Here is an 18,027-nt window from a genome sequence, read left to right as displayed (position 1 = left end):
ATGTTATTTTATCTTTTATTAGGGAAAAGAATTATTTTTTCCCAATATTATAACACAATTGAAGTTATTTAATTTGTTTTCAAAATTACCATTATTTTACAGTTAGACACAAGATAGAGACTTTGCATGGGAATTAATTTATTTCATCAGTCTGATCATGATCATTTCTTTTGTCTCCAATTCCAATTATGTTTGCTACATTTGGGCAAAATTTTCTACTTTATTTCTTCTAATTCCTTCTCTTTATTCTCCTTGACTCCTCCTTGGGCTCTTTCTCAATTGCAATAATAATACAGAAATGAAAGGTTCTTGTTCTAGGAACACACACAGCATTTATAAGGGAATTTCTCCTTTGTACCCTCTCCCTTAAGCTATGAGAATACTTGCAAAAAATTAATTTGAAACCAAAAGATCTTTGCCAGTCAGATTTCTAACCCAAAACTGAATCCAAACTCTGACTCCATTTAGAAATCAAAGCTCAAGCTCCAAAGGTTAGTGCCCATAAACATAGGTTCCCTACCCACAACACAAGAGGGGCCAAATAAAAACTGGAATGCCAGGCTCATGGCAAGGAAAGGGCTTTTATTTTGGATGATATCAGTTGGGAGACAAGAGTGAGCGCTCAAATTAGTCTCGTTTCATCTCATCTCCCAGAAAGATGGGAAGACAGGTGTTTTAAAGGTTTGTGAGGAATGTGGCTGCTTGTGGAGGGGGAGAGGGAGCAGTCAGTGGCCTTGCTGGTCAGAGCCTTCCCAAAAGCCTGCGTTTGGCCTTGGGATGCTGCTTGCAGGGAGGAGGAGGAGACGATAAGGAATCTACCTGGCTTCCTTGGCAGTCTGTCTCCTGGGAGGATAATAATGGATTCTGGAGCCAGGAAGCCAGGGAGTAAGCAGGGAATGAGTGCTTTGGTTTTAAGCCCATATATGCTGGATTTAATGTAGGGGAACTGATATCAGGGCCAGTATCACAAAGAATTATTTAGAATTATCTTATTTGTTAAGAAAAGTCTTCAAATGAATGCATAAAACCAATAACCAAATAATTTAACAAGGATTTTTTTAATGTTGAAAATTTGCCTGCTTTACCACAAAACAACTGTTCACTAAAATATGGCTATATTTTTCTGAGAATTGGTTTATAATTCTGAGATTCAATAAACAAACACTTAAAATGTTGCTAAAGATTTTATAAACTAAGTGTTAAGAACTTACTTCAGCCAATTTGATCATTCCTAATTATTAGGTACTTTTAGTAAATAGCAGTAGCCTGGTTCAAAAGAGATATGTAAGGATTATAGATTTCCTCTTCCAAAGTCTTACTACCAGATGGATTGGTACAATGAAAGTAAGTCTCAGACCAAAATCTGCCACAGCTACAAATACTAGAGAGCAAGCAGGAAAAAGAGAAAAAGGTGACAATGGAATATTAATCAGCCTTAAAAAGGAAGGAAATTCTGACACATGCTACAACATGGATGAACCTAGAAGATATAATACTAAGTGAAATAAGCCAGTCACAAAAAGACAAACGCTGTCTGATTCCACTTAAATGAGGTAATTAGAGCAGTCAAAATCACAGATACAGAATGTAGAATGGTGATTGCAAGGGGCTGGGGCAAGGGGATAATAGGGAGTTATTGTTTAATGGGAACAGAATCTCAGTTTTACAAGACGAAAAGAATTCTAGTGATGTATGGTGGTGAGGGTAGCACAACATTATGAATGTATTTAATACCGCTGAACTGTACGAAGTTAAAATGATTAAGGTGGTAAATTTTATGTTGTGTGTATTTTACCACAATTCAAAAAAATTGGGAAAAAATGATTAACCTATTCTATAAAGTCAGTGGCATCGCTGTCCTTTGTCCTTTCAAGCACTTTGTAAAAAAACAAAAAATCATTCAAAGCAGATGCAACAATATTCTAATTGTAGGATTCTGCCAACCTTCTGGTAAAATCAAACAGATGCCTCCAAAAATGTCTGGACATGTGACCCGATGGGGTCCTGAGGCCCGGGGTCAGACTACTGTCAACAGCATAGCCTCCCGGAATTAGTAGATTCTTATTACCTATTCATGCAAGTGTGGAAGGAACTGCACAGTTCTTTTTGCCAATCTGTGGACTTTGAATACCACCAACTCCAGGAAGCATGGTTTTCAGTACAGTCTTATATCATTTTAGAACAAAGAATGCACATTAGACACACCCAGAATACATTTTCATCAAAATTTCAAAGAGGTATTTAGTTACAAATTAGCAGGTCAACCTGACCCATGATGTTGAGAAGGACTACTCCAGGTGTTATAAATAGGGTGTTACCAATAGGGTATAGGAGGGGAAGTATGCATTCTTATCTTGAGAGAGTGTACTCTGTACTTTAATGGCTAAGCAGATGTACAATGTATGTTTGATAGGCCATAAACCAAGCTTTTTAGTTCCAGCTGAATCAGTTTTGAACCTGAATAGGTACCCCATATACCTCAATATGTGAAAATCTGTCAAACCTTTTGGTGTGGATCAATGATAAAGGTAGTCATTCTGGTTGGTCTTTCAAATATTAGCTAAACATCTCTGGGATATGTATTCATTATTAATTATTTCAACCATTAACTCACTGTCCTAGAGTATAGATTAAAACTAATACACATATTTATCCCACTATTTCTCTACTTGCAGATTAATAGCGCTTACATAATTATTGGATTGCCCTTCATTAACTCTTTTCTTTTTTCTTTTAATTGAGTTAATGATAGGTTACAAACTTGTGAAATTTCAGTTGTACATTAATGTTTGTCAGTCATGTTGTAGGTGCACCACTTCACCCTTTGTGCCCACCCCCCCACCCCACCTTTCCCCTGGTATCCACTAAACTGTTCTTAGTCCATAATTTTAAATTCCTCATATGAGTGGAGTCATACACAGATTATCCTTCTCTCGCTGGCTTATTTCACTTAACATAATTCCCTCTAGGTCCATCCATGTTATTGCAAATGGAATGATTTTGTTCTGTTTTGCAGCTGAGTAGTATTCCATTGTATATATGTACCACATCTTCTTTACCCATTCGTCTGTTGCTGGACACTTAGGTTGCTTCCATTCATTAACTCTTTTCAAATAACACATCGGTTATTATGTAATGAAGCATTTTCAGGGCAGAAAATGTCTACTTTCCTACAACCTCTCCAACTGCTTTGTCCCCTCCACCCCTGTTAATTTCCTGGCTTTCTTATTTTCCCCTCCAGCATGATCTCTGAGTGTTTTAGGGAATAGTCTCTGTGTAAAACTCAATTTTATGTCCTTCTGGATACTATTCTCTTCCTGGGGTAGCACTGAGACACTGAGAACATGGCCTGATTTTCCTTCTGTGTGGAAGGAATGAGAAAGTGTTGTAAATACCCCATAGTAAAAATATTTATTATTATTTACAATTTCCCATTGCCCTAGGAGAATAGGCCCTAGTACCTGGAGGGCCCTTTATTGGTGAGCTCTATGATGTGTGCAAGTTTAGAGGTAGAAACTAGAAAAACACTAAATTGCTCTGTAGAAGAAAAAATAGGAGAAATTGAAATCTCCGAGGAAGAAAGGGCTAGGAATGCAGAAACCAGAGGGGCTGAGCTGAGACTTGTGAGGTAGGGAGGGCAGAAAGAGGAATCCAGTGATTGTGCCACCAGGAGCAGAGACTCGGGAAAAGTGAGATTTTGAAAGTGATGTGCTGTGTGAAGTGCAATGTGATCCTTCTGGGATTCACAAAACTACAAAGTTTGCAATATGCTTGGTGTGGTTGGATTTCTTGTAGGAACAGAGAAAAGAGCTGACTGAGAAGGACAGCTGATCTCTGGGCTATATAAAGATGCATAAGATGCCTTAGAATCCAGCTCTGGCTATTAGGGACTGAGATTTGGATCACTGTATAGGACAGTGGAGGAGATGGAGCCATGTTCTGCATACACCAGGCATACAGCAGCTGGCTATTTCTGCTCCCTTCATACTAGGTACCAGAGCAGGCACACAATGAATCAATTACAATGAATCAATTACAGCCTAGATTTGTCAAAAAAGCGGTAAACACATATGGTTGCTGCATAACATTCTTCCCTCAGTCATTTTGCAAGTAAAAATTTTAAGCATTTGACACCTTAAAATTTTGTCATTTTGTCATTTTTTTTCCTACTTTTCCAGCTACTCAATTCTATCTTCCAGGTCTATCACACCAAAAGTACACAGCAGAAATAGGAAGGACACATATACCAAGAGGAAAGAAAATAAGAAGGCACAAAGGGAGCCAGAAATGTAAAATATATGCTAAATAGCCCAGAGAACAATCACAGCTTGGAAAGTGCTGTTCCAAATTACAACCAGTGTCTGCTTATGATTCAAGATTTCTGAACCCAGCTCTTAATTAGGATTTAGCACTGTTCAGTTTAATAGTCACCAATTTGGATGAATACATGGAAAGCACATTATCAAATTTTGGAGGGCTCAGAAGTAAAACCAGTAGCTAGCACTCCAAATAACAGAATAAAGATTTTTCAAATATTGGTAGATTTGTATCATAAAACAAAACCAATATGATTGTTACCAGCTATCTAGATTGCCTGTTATATAGAGACCTGTCTGTTGAACTCCGGACTCACATTTCCATCTTCCTACTTGATTTCTCTTTTTGAATATCTTGTGAGGATTTTAAGTTTCAAAACCAAATTCTTGATCTTCTTTTCTAAAACATATCTTTCTTCCAATGTTATCTGTTTAATTTGTATGCTACTACCATCTAAAAAATTATGCAAACAAGAAATATAATGCAGTCATCGGAGGCACCAGCTTCCCCTTATCTGCCAATTTCACCTCTTCAAGATCTCTCAGGTATGAAAGTTACTCCATTTCTGCCATGATTCCAACATTTATCCTGAAGATTACTGCAGTAGCCTCCTAATTGGTCTTCTTGGGTCTATTCTTAACTCCCTCCAATTCATTCTCCACATGTTGCCAGATTGATATTTTTAAAACACAAAGCTGACCAATTCACCCAGCTGCTTGAACTCTTCAATGGATCCTCACTGTTTTGGGGATAAAGAACAAAATCTTTACTATAATCCGTGAAGCTCTGTGTGAGCTAACCCTCTTTTCTCTTGCTGGCTTCATTGTACATTACACTCTTACTCTCTGGCCGTGTACCAGCCCCAAGGGCTTTCTTCTAGTTTTTGGAACTGACAAGTGATGATTCAGCCCCAGAGCCTTTGCATCGACTCTTTCCTTCTAGATTGCTTTTAACTTCCCATTTCACCAAATTGCCCACTGTTTTTTCTTCAGATTCATTTCAATCATCACTTTCCTAGAGAAGCCTCTCTGAGCTCCCAGACTTAGTCAAATCCTTCAGGTGTATTCTCTCACACTACTGTGTATCTCCCTTATTTGAATTTTACTTTTATTTGTGTAATTATTTGACTGTATCCTACAGTAGGCTGAAACCTCCTGAAGGGTAGAAACCATTCTTGTTTTACTTATCATTGGATTTTGAGTATATAGCACAATATTTGACATATTGTAGGTGTCTATTAATACAATACTATGTACTTATTAAATATTTATTTAAGGATAAAAGTTAGTAGAGACAAATGTGAAATCCTGTATTTTGCTCTAAGATGTTAGTGAATCAGAAGAATTGGGTTTGAGTTTACGACAAGCCCATTATAAACAAGGAGTATGATGACCACAAGAAAGCTACTGCGATCTTTGTCTACACTAATTGACATACAATATAATGGTCAAGGGAGATGAAAGCTCCTGTTTTCTTTGCACTGCCAGACTATGTCTGGAGCAGTGTGCTTTGTACTCGCTGCTCCTGGAATGCTCATGTTCTCTTGTATCCACATGACTTACTCTTATCTCTTTCATATCTTTGCTCAAATATCACTGCATCAGTCAGAGGCCCAACAGGAAACAGCATACTTGAAACAGAATACTTCAAGGAAGGCTGACGAACAAAGGGGCTATTTTCAAAAGTGTGGGTGTCATGCAACCACAAAGGATAGTGCAGTAACCTAGAGGTCTAAGGGGACAAGGGGGATGGAGTGGTTACTGAAACCAGAAAGAGAGAGTCTTGCAGAGCCAGCAGCCTTGGGAGGAACCATAACTTTCAACTGAGGGACACACAACCTGAGGGTCCTCACTAAGTGGCAGCCAGGGAATAAATATCCTGATCTCACTTTCTTCCCTTCCTCCAATGTCTTATTAAGATCCCCAATGGTTAAACCAAGCAGGAAACCAGATGGCACAGGAATTGTTGATCTACTCTGTAGGTCAGCCTCCCGAAATCGACAGTAGGAGTGATAAAGAAAGTAGATCTAGAGGAGTGAACAGATAATAAATTGGCACACCTTCTCAATGAGGTCTTCCCTGACCACTATTTTAAACTGTAAACCCACCCTCACCCTCAGAATGTGCTGTTTGCTTTCACTGCTTTATTTTTCTCCGAGCACATTTTACTTTCTAACATATTATATATTTTACTTATTGATTTGTTGTCTTTCCCCATGAGAATGTAAGCTCACAGGACAAGGACTTTTATCTGTTTTGTTTGCTGTTGTATCCTCCCACTAGAGATACACCACATGATAGACGCTCAGTGAAAATCTCTTGAGTGAATGAATGCACTAAGTCCTGGGTTCTACATTTTTAAGGGAGGCATCAAATATTAGAGGAGAGCACTAGTATAGTGAAGGGTCTGGCCCACGTGTTCCATAAATGGTGAAAGGACTGATCACACTTAGCCTAGACAGGAAATGGCAAAGGATTGCCTTCAAATCTGTAAACGGCTAACGTTTGAAAACAGACTTGTTCTATTAATGTGTTCCATTAGAGGAGAGAATTAAGGGCAATGGATGAAATGTTATTGATAAATAAATGACAAACAATAGGATATATTGGAGTATATAAGGAAGCCATTTGGTGTAAAACCATTTGGCCTGATCTTGTTTTTCCAAAAGGGCCTGATGTGGCCATTGAGCACACACCCGGAGACCACCAACTTGCTATGTTTGCGGAATTGCTGTGCTGGCAAAGCAATCTCGTGACTGTTGTAAAAGGGACATTCCAATCATATGTGATACATGCTTTTTGACGGTTTATAACCACTCTGTGCACCCCCACTTCTTTGCAGTTCTCTATCCCTTTGGGAAAGGACTTTCCCAGCCTATATGGTTCTCAGATATGGCTCATAATAAACTCACCCCAATTTTGATTTATAAATTGGATATGGATTATTGGCATGGATAATATTAGGCAAGAAGATAGGTCAATATAATAGAAAATATTTGATTAATTAGAGCTGTCTACTAACAGGACAAGAAAAAAGTTTTACTTGTTCAGAAGTAAATTGCTTGTCATTGGAAGGGCCCTAACAGAACTGAACGACTGTCTTTTAGGATGTTGTGGAAGCACTTGCTGAATTGGATGGAAAATTGAACTGAATTTCCCATAGAAGTGCCCCAGATATATATTTTAGTTGAATAACTGAACATTTATATCAGTATTTGGCCGAAGTCAAGGTCAAAAGTGAATATTACCATCATAGAATCAACTTCTTGGCTATCAGAATAAAGCTGAAATTTTATTTTAAAATATTACTGTAATGTTGGTTTTCTTTTTTTTTTTTTAAAGATTGGCATCTTAGCTAACATGTTGCCAATCTTCTTTTTCTTCTTCTTCTTCTTCTCCCCAAAACCCCCCAGTACATCACTGTATACTCTAGTTCTGAGTGCCTCTGGTTGTGGCATGTGGGATGCAGCCTCAGTGTGGCCTGATGAGCGGAGCCATGTCCGCGCCGGGGATCAGAACTGGCGAAACCCAGGCCACCGAAGCAGAGCATGTGAACTTAAACCACTCAGCCACGGGGCCGGCCCCTGTAATGTTGGTATTAAATTATAGTAATCATTTAAAAAGTCTAGTATTATAATATGATCATTAATCATCGCTTAGCACCCCAGCTGCTAGATTGTGCATGTGGTCACTGCATTCCCCACTTGTCACTATGTGTTCACCTTCACTCGAGGTTGGTGGAGAAAGGAGATATGTTTTGGCTAGCTCTGCCAGTATAGGATACTGCCATTATTTTCTTAATCTTTTCTTCTTCTCTATTAGTAACCAATCAAAGTTATCCCCTCTTAACTCTCTTAACTTATCCCCCATTAATACTTTGCACCCAAAGATCCTTGGATGGAATTTCACTGACAATCCCAAATACTGAAGCTTCATGCCCTGAACTGAACAAAATGCTTCTGGAAGGCGACTTAGCTTGGTTGCCCTCATTTTGTTTTGCTGTTTTTTCTTTCATGTACTCATTGCTTCACACAGTCACTTAAGAAATTTTGTCTTTAAACCATGAATCTAATAACATAACAAAATACTAATATAATTGGCTTTCAAAATAAAAAAGATGTCTCTATATTATCAGAAAGGGCACACTTGTCAGCGTTTGGCTCTTTGGCCCTCCAAAGACTGAGGCTGGAGTTAAAGCTGAATTCTGCCTCAAGACTGACGAGATAAAGCAGGGCTAAATTTGTGTTCATCCCGAGCTTTCAGGGTGCCTTCCAGGCCTAAAGTTCTATGATTCTGTTATTTTACAGATAAGGAAACTGACATTCAGGCAGGTTAAATGAGTTAACTGAACTGAGTTCAGGTTAACTGAGTTCAGCACAGCTAACAGTAAAGTTAGCAAATGAAACTATCAGACTGCAAACTTCTGATCTCTTCAGTAAAGACAGAAGTGACAGCTACTCTGAATATTAAAGGATATGGGGCAGAGAAATATGTGAAACTATACGTGCTAGTGTGAATGATGCTATTTTGGTAAACTTGTGAATTTCATGTCCACAATGCCCAAGACCATAAACTTAAATATGAGGCCACATTGCAAATTTGGCCTTTTGCAGGGAAAGCAATAGACTGTCTGACAGATTGAGACCTTGCTGCTGCCAGAGAATGAGCTAGAGTGAAAGGTGCCACAATATTTAATAGGTTATATTTGCTTGGATTACTTTGGGAAGACAGCACATATAAATCACAGGCGTTTTCTTTTTCTCTCCTCTCTCTCTCGTTCCCTGATAAATAACAATTGCTTCCACAAACCAATTTAAATTCTAAAACCAAACAACTAATATTTGGAATGCGTTCCATAACAAAAGGTAAAGATGAAAGGGATGTGTAACCTCTCTGAAACCAGTAATATTCTCAATGTTAGATAAGTGAATTGGTTGTACAAGATTGCTTCAATATTAATAACTTAGAAAAGACAATTGTAAAGTGAGGGGCAGCAGACTCTGACTGGGAAGTGACCTCAATAATCTGGAAGGAACTACTTAAAGGAAAAGTTAGTGCTAAAAATGTGTATCCTTTACAAGTAGGCTAGAAATTAATACTAATGATTATTGTAATAGCTATCTAAATTGTAAAACAGTTCCTAATAAAACAACGACATATTTAAATGATTTTGTTTACAAGACACTGTCACATACTGTTCTCATTTGATATTCACCAATGACTAACACATACCATTTAAAATAAAACACTTTTATAGTTGAGGAAACTTGGAGTTAAAGTTATGTGACTTACCCAAGATCATGTAGCTGAAAAATCATGGATCTCAAGTCTTCTTCGGTATTTTCACAATATCATGTTTTTCTTTGAAAGAAGGTTTTTCCTATTACGTGTTTTAAGGATTGGAGAATTGTTGTGTGCCAGTCTCAGCCTATTAATAATCAATATTGTGGCTGGACCAGCCCCTGAGGTTCTTATAATGATTGCAAGATGCCCTTCAGCAATAACCATAAGGAAACTTTGAAAAAATAAATGTTTATTGCTTACAGGACCTGGAAATCACACAGCACACGTGGGGCCACATAGCAAGGTTGCGTGGCGGGGAGAGCACTCATGCACGTAGGCCTGGTGTTCTGCTTTATTAAGGTCTGGGGTCCGGGGTACCAAGGGTTTCACAGCTCTCTCTTTATTGGCGAATTAAAAACATAAGAGTGGGAATTTAAAGAGCAAGATGAGAAAAAATAAGTGGCCCAAATGGTCAGTTATCAAAATCAACCAAGATCTCTAAGCAAAGGAGCTTCAGTGGGGCAAGGTGGCCAGGCTCTTTATCTAGTCTATGGCTGGCAATGTGTTTATTCTTTGAGATGTCCTTCTTTGAAGTGAACGCCTCTTTGAAGCGGATGCCTGGGCAAAGCTTAAGTCAGGCACTTGCATTACAAAGAAGAAAAAAAGAACAACTGTTAGGGTTTACACTACACTTTGTTATTGATTTCACTGGATTTTCAGGTGGGAAATCAATGAATACAGCCGTAGTCTTATGACAAGTCTCCACATAAGCCACTCAGGTAAATGAAAATTTCTGTATCTGGCAAACAAAGCTAAACAGTCCTTAGAGATTCCCTCCTAGCTTCCTTCTCCTTCCTCAAGCCAACTAATAACATTTACTTTTGATATGGAAACCATATTTATAGTCTTCTGATGATCTATTTTCATTGGTATGAATCCAGACTTTATAACGAGCTGGCAAGTTAACCTTTACTCCAAGAGGCCCTCTCGCTCCCTGAATAAGCACTTTTGACTTACCTCCAGTCATCAGTTCACCTACAAACTGTAATTTGTCCAGAGTGGAGTCACAAACACTTTCATGGTTAATCCCAGTTGCACATAGGTGGAAGCTGAGGCCCAAGAAGGTAAGCAACGAAGATAGTGATATCAGAAGGGAAAACTAAACCCAGGTGGTGATGGCGCCTTAGGAAGAGTCTGAGGCCTGTGGATTTTAGCAAGGAATAGACCCAGCAGGTGGGCTTGAGCTCAGAACTCCAGGAAGTGTTTGTTACCAAAAGTTCCATCTCTGATCCGGATGCCAATCCACATAATGAGACCAGAGTATTGGGTGAAAAAGGGAAGGCTTTACTTTGCCAGACAGAGGGAGCAAAGTAAAGGCTAGTGCCTCAAAATTTGCTTGCCCCCCGTTAAGAAACAAGTAGGGGTTTTTATTTGGGGTTTTAGGTAGGGGATGGGGTCCAGGACTTCTTGGTCAGCATTTTCCCATCAGCCTGTGTCTGGGGCTGCTTCCAATGGAGGAGACAAAGACTTCTCAGATGAGTGTCCTTGGCTGTTTATCTCCATGGTGGAGGTAGACTCTGACGTCAGGAAGCCAAGGAGTTGGACACGGGCAGCTTTGATTTCTTGATATTCTCTGGACATTAGTTTCTCTATGAAAGAACTTCAAGTTCCTGTGATTAGCCATAACTTTAGTGGGAGCCCAGCATGAGTCATCTGGACGTTAACAATTTGTAACTTCTATTTGGTTGTCAAGCTTCCAGGAGTCAGAGGTTAAAGAAACAAGTATTTACATGTGAGTGTAACTAAAGAACCAGGGAACTGGCAACTTGTGCTTTTAGTTTTAATCCAGATATGCTGGGTTCACTGCAGGGGAACCGATATTAGGGCTGATATTAACAGAGGGACTGACAATGAGGCGAAGGGAGAAGGCGGCACAGCAACTTCTGCTGCTCGGTGAGGGCATGACAGGAGCCAAGGACTTTCCCACGGTCCCGCGGCCCTGCGCCGCCCACACGCGGGTCCAGCCCGAGCCTGCCGGGGCGAGTGAGCGGGCCGCCCGCGGCGGGCAGCGCAGGACCGAGGCCGCGGGTCCGGCCTGCAGGCGCAGCTCGAGCGCTTTCCGCGGGGTTTGGCTCCTGTCGCTTCCCGTCTCTCTGAACCTGGCATCGCGGCCGCCGGAGCCCTCGGAGCCGGGCTGCGGGTGGGCGCGCGAAGGCGCGGAGCAGGCGGCTCCTGGACGGGGACGCAGGTGAGGGCCGGTGGCTCGGAGCCCAGCGGGGCGCGCCTTCCTGAGGGCTCCGGCCTCGGGCGGCCCTGCCTCGCCGCGCCGGCTCGGGGCCCCGCTCGCCCAGGGCAGGACGCCCCGAGGGCTGGGCTGGGCAGGGCTGGGGCTGGCGCGGCCTCAGGTGAGGCGGCGGCGGCTCAACTTTCGCACCTGAGGCTCTCGGCGGCCGCCTCGGGACGCGGCCCGGGAGAGCGTGGAATTACCCGGCGCCTGGAAACGTGAGCCGGGCGGCGCCGGGGGCGTGGTGGGGGCGCGGCGGGCCCGCGGAGGCGGGAGCGGGCGGCGGGGCTCGGCCGTGGGGCGCCCTCCAGGTCGGAGCTGAGGAGCGGCGCCCGGTGTCCCCTCGGAGCGCGTGGGGGCAGCCGGCACACGCCCTCCACGGCCGCGGCCCTCGGCGCAGATCCACTTTCTTTTGTCTGGTCCATTTCGGTATCGGCGTTTCAGCTGCTTTGTCGCCGCCTGGGGTCCGGAGGGTGCAGACTGTCTGCCGGGCAGAGGTCAGGAGTAAGCCGTGAAATGCGGCGGGGCGGCGGTGGGGCGGGGGTTCTTGGGGGGATTGTTATTAGTGCCGTCATGAGCACTAACGTGTCTGTATTACCGTGGTCTTTTTCGAGCTAGTGCTCAGTATTTTTGTAACAGCTGATAGTTTCAAGTGCACCCGGGAAAGCGTTAATTAGTAACTTCAAAGGAGCCTTGATGTGGGCAGGTTACTATTAAATTACCCCGATTTATAGACCAGACAACTGAGGCACCCAGGAGAAAAAGTGATTCTGTCAAAACTAAGCAGTCTGCCCTTGTGGGAGCTGTGATTAGAACTTGCCTGAATGAGAGTTGTCCTCCGCCCAGTCGCTCAACCTGAAACAAAATTTAGAGCTCTCAGTGCCTGTTGATGCTCATTATATTTTTATTTACTCATTAATTACTAAAACCTTTCTTAAAAAATACAGTTGAGTCCTTTCAGACTCCTGGAATAGTACCCTTAAAAGTGGTACGTAAAAGGCCAGAATCATTTCGGTTGTTGACTAGGATCACTAGAGTCACAAGAAGGACTAAATTCCTTTGTTTTTCATTTGTCAAACCTTTAATCTCCTGTATAAATATGGTGCCCCTGGGAGCCCAGAGATACTTAGTGATGACCATAGCAGAGGCTTTAAATATATATTTGATGAATAATTAAAATGGAGGAGGGGACTCCCGGGTGTCCATGAATATTGAGCAGCAAGTTTTCTTTTCTCATACAAAAGAATTAAAAATTTAGGAGAATAGTCATTAATTTCAGTGAAAATTAACTTGTAATCATGTGCGTATTATGTTGTGCTTTCTTCTCTCTCCAGAGGCATCTGCAATTTACCAATTTCCCTAGGGTTTGCTTTTAAATGATTTTGCCAGTAGATCTTTATTGTCTCATTTTTCTTCCTCTCTTTCATTTATATATATTTGGTTTTTCAAAGTGAAGATTTTTTTTTCTTCTAAAGTTCAAAGAAGAGGCTTTTTTCTTTTTTAGAAAAACAAGCTTACTTTCTTTGTAAAATAGGTGTGATTTTTATGAGTGTATCTGAGGATAGATACCAGCTTCTTTAATAAGTAACTCTCATACATCAAGCAAGAATTTTTCCAGGCAATTATGCAATGAATTAATAATCATTTTAATGGATCTCTGTAATATTTTGTGACACGCCATCCTCATATAATGCCTCTTTATCAAGCAGCATAAAGTTAAAAATTTTCACTTAAATTTTGCTAACTACATAGCACAAATTTTGGGGCACAGTATGCCTAGACTTAAGTATTGACTCATGAAATAAACATTTCTAATTCTCTTTCCGTTACACCACCTTCACTCAACCATCTGAAAAAAGAATGATAATCTGTCCTTTCTCTGGTAAGAGATATTTGGAGAATTGGTGAAGTAATGTCTGGAAAATGTTTTAAACTCCATGGAAGAGAGCTGCTTTGTGACTTCAAAGTGTGATTATAGAGTCATGAAACATTGCCATCTCCCCTAAGAATGGGTCATGAATGTTTTTCAAGAGAGTGGTCATTCCAAATAGTCACTTTAAGAGGCTGAACGCTTATTCCAAAAGTGCTACTGCTAGACACAATGTTTTGAATCTTTTGAAATTTTTAGTCAATTTCCAAGCAATATAAAAACATGATTTTAGCATCACTTCTCTAAGCACTTGTTTTTTGTTTGTATTTTTTAAAATAAGTTTATAATCAGTTTGAACACCTATTTAATTTGCGAAACTTGGCATAATGATTTCTGTGCAGCTGCAAAACTCAGTTCTACCTTCAATATTTTACCGCTATGAAGTATATTTAAAACGTTACCCTGAAGGCTATGACAGCACTTCCAAAAGGGTGGTTTAAAAATAGTTTTAAATCACACATTCTGCTTCAGCGGCCCAGGATTCGTCAGTTTGAATCCCAGGTAGGGACCTACATACTGTGTATCAGGCCATGCTGTGGCAGGCGTCCCACATATAAATTAGAGGAAGATGGACACAGATTTTAGCTCAGGGCTAGTCTTCCTCAGCAAAACCAGGAGGATTGGTGGCAGGTGTTAGCTCAGGGCTAATCTTCCTCAAAAAAAAAAAAAATTTAAATAATGGCAACATTGTTAGAATAAGTTTGCAACCTTCCCAGAGTGACTATTCTGATGGAGGCAATGGTTAGTTCTAGGCTGAAGTTCTATATCTGTGTGTACATTGGTACATAGATATATATATGTACATTTGCATGTTGTAAACATTTTGAAACTAATAATTTGTATTGTAACCTATCAATTACTTATTCGAAGTAGAATACATTAAGTCAGTCACATATAATACTGAAACAGTATTAAGTTGGGAGTATATTTCATATAAAAGTTTGGACTTCACATAAACACAAGTGTAAATCTTTCTAATAATTTAGAATCATGAAATTTGCCCCCCCATATGTGTTTTGAGAGTAATACAGCTAGATCAAAATAGCCTCATCAACATATAAAACAGATATTTTTAAAAAAATTATTAGTAAGTTGTGTGTGCAACAGATTTTCCTGATCACACCAATTACCAAATACATTCATTTTCTTCATTTCTTGGTTGTTTGAAAATTTTATAACTGTATTATATGTATTGTATATTATATATTATAAATGGCAGAAATCTGTTAAAAGTATAACAGCATTTAAGGAGATATTGGCCTAGTCCTCTAAAATCATCAAGAAGAAATTATTTTTGGTGAGGAAGACTGGCCCTGAACTAACATCCATGCCTGTCTTCCTCCATTTTATATGTGGGACACCTACCACTGCATGGCTCGACAAGCAGTGTGTAGGTCCGTGTCTGGGATACAAACTGGCCACCCCTGGGCTGCCAAAGCAGAGCATGAGAACTTAACCACTATGCCACCAGGCTGGCCCCAAGAAGAAATTTTTATGATAAACATGTGAAATCATTTTCTGAGGAACAGTTAGAAGTAGGGAGTTTTCTGTGCAGTCTATAGCTTGAGAACAGGGATAATACTGTGCCTGCAAATATACTCCATTCCACTGCGTAATAATTGCATAATCAGGGCATATAAAAAGAAGAGGTACTGTCTTTTTTATATTCAAATGGAAAAACATTCCATTATTTGGCAGCCAGATCTCTCTCTAACTGTGAGTGAATGATAACTTTAAGAGAAATCATAGGTTTTGAGATGCAGACTATTGAAGTGACAAATAAATTTTTAGCAGACAAACAGAAGTTTTCCCGTATAATGGCCTTTTCTAAGATGAGCAAGTGTGATAGTAAACATTACCTCCTGGTTACATATGCATGATTTGTCTCCCAGATAATGGTCCATGTCCATCTCCTCCCATCCATGAGTTGTACCTTACCTCTGACCCTTACTCTAATCTCTGACCCTACTTCATCTTTCATCGCCACCTTTGGTCAGGAGGTAGTTGGCTCAGGAAGGAAGGAGGCTCAGGGAAGGATTAGGATATCTCTTTCATGTATAACAATGATTTTTTTCCCTCAACTTGGAAATTTAATAGTTTATTTTTAAGAGCTTGTCAAAATTTCCCCTCATCTGGGGCTGGCCCCGTGGCCGAGTGGTTAAGTTCGCGCGCTCTGCTGCAGGCAGCCCAGTGTTTCGTTGGTTCGAATCCTGGGCGCGGACATGGCACTGCTCGTCAGACCACGCTGAGGCAGTGTCCCACATGCCACAACTAGAAGAACCCACAACGAAGAATATACAACTATGTACCGGGGGGCTTTGGGGAGAAAAAGGAAATAATAAAATCTTTAAAAAAAAAAAATTTCCCCTCATCTGGAGGTTTAAGGGTGGGCAAAACAGGTGAAGGGAATTAAGAGGTACACAATTCTAGTTATAAAATAAATAAGTCATGAGGATGTAATGTACAATGTAGGGAATATAGTCAGCAATATTGTAATAACTTTGTATGGTGCTAGATGGTAACTAGATTTATTGTGGTGATCATTTTGTAACGTATACAAATATTGAATCACTATGATGCACACCTGAAACTAATATGATATTGTATGTCAGTTATACTTCAAAAAAAATCCGCTCATCAAAACAGCCCCAGTAAGTAGGCAGCCCCCAATAAAATAAAAATGCTCACGTTAAAATATCGTTTTGGCCCTAGTTTGTAGTAAAGTATACAAAAATAGAATCATATTGATGAAAACTAAGTACATATGGTACAGTAAATATTAACCACTTAACAAGGTGTTTTATTGCTTTCTTAGATTTTAGAAAATATTTGAGGAAATGACTTGAATGGTAAGTCTCTTAGAAAAACTAGCTCAAGAAATGGGAGCTGTTGCATTTTTTTATCTTGATACATTTCTCTGTGGCAAAGTGAAATATTAGAGATTATTCTTTTTTTTTGAGGAAGGTTTGCCTGGAGGTAACATCCGCTTCCAATCCTGCTCTATTTTTGCTGAGGAAGATTGACCCTGAGCTAACATCTGTGCCCATCTTCCTCTACTTTATATGCGGGCCGCCTGCCACAGCATAGCTTGATATGCCATGTGTAGGTCTGCACCCAGGATCTGAACCCATGGACCCTGGGCTGCTGAAGTGGAGCGGGTGAACTTAACCGCTGTGCTGCTGGGCCAGCTCCCAGAGATTATTCTCTTAATAATAGAACTGCCCTCAAGTTCTGTAATCTCTTTACCTTATTCATTAACTGATAGTTTGATAGCTGGAAAACCTTAGAAACAACCAACAGATCATTAGCACAGATTTTAAAAGCATCTTCCACACCTCTGTCATAAATTGCTGATATAAGCATGAGACTTACTCTGAATGAGAATTGCCTGGCATATTCAGAAATTTGTTGAAAAAAATTATCCCGTGGGCCAGAATTGAAGTATGGACACCAATTTAGGGCAGCATGAGGGCCAATGATATAATGGGTAAATTGGACTATCTACTTAAAGTTTATTTAATATAGAAATTAAAACTAACATATTTTCCTGGCCATATTCTGCTCGAATTTTTGGTTTTAAGGTAGAACCTATTTTTTCCCAGACCGTTTGTGTTCTGGAGGAGATATAAATTCTTGTAATAAATATTTGTATAGCTGCACCTGTCTGGCTTAGAACTAGCTAAGGCTGTAGGGTCCTAAGTAAGCTTTCTCTGCTCTAGTCAGGCGTTATACTTTTTGCTCACCAAAAAACTATGTCCTTTCCCAACTTAGTATTTTGGCTTATATTATTTCCTCGCTCAAGATACCCATTCCTCTCCACTCTACTTGACTAATGCTATCTAAATTCTCTCTATCCTTTAAGACCCAGCTGGAATGGAGGTTACCATTATCTTAAACTTGGTGTCTGTCATTCCCATTTGTGTATTTATACTTTTGCTATATATCCATGTATCAGTAAACAGTACAACAGTTGTTGTACATGCTATAAAATTTTTGCAAACTTTACTATGCTGTGTATATACTTCTGCAGCCTAGTTTTCTTGTTTAACAGTAGAATTTTTTTCTAGATACATATAGCTTTAGTTTATTAACTTTTATTGCTATATAGTATTCCATTGCATCAATGAACAAAAATTTGTCAGATCTCCTGTTGATGAACACTTGGGTTGTTTGCAGTTTTTTGCTACTACCATAACATGTTGCTAACACGAACA

General features: G+C 40.1%; 1 protein-coding gene across 26 annotated transcripts in view; it reads left to right on the top strand.

Moving 5' to 3' along the window:
• The window catches only part of RNF180 (ring finger protein 180), a 271,039-nt gene that overhangs the window by 53,910 nt on the left and 199,102 nt on the right, over positions 1-18,027 (top strand). For 4 of the 26 annotated variants that reach the window (XM_070519618.1, XM_044772312.2, XM_070519610.1 and 1 more), the window contains exon 1: positions 11,569-11,847. The exons of 7 other annotated variants lie outside the window; for them this stretch is intronic. The gene's annotated coding sequence lies outside the window, so the exon portion shown is untranslated. Of the gene's footprint in view, positions 1-10,700; positions 10,724-11,249; positions 11,392-11,416; positions 11,848-12,078; positions 12,102-12,146; positions 12,381-18,027 lie in introns of those variants that run through there. 15 more of the 26 variants (XM_070519617.1, XM_070519605.1, XM_070519615.1 and 12 more) reach the window with 11 other exon arrangements.

This window comes from Equus asinus, chromosome 10, assembly GCF_041296235.1.
Source record: "Equus asinus isolate D_3611 breed Donkey chromosome 10, EquAss-T2T_v2, whole genome shotgun sequence".
In the NCBI taxonomy this organism is placed as follows: domain Eukaryota; kingdom Metazoa; phylum Chordata; class Mammalia; order Perissodactyla; family Equidae; genus Equus; species Equus asinus.
This window is presented reverse-complemented; position numbering and strand designations above follow the sequence as displayed.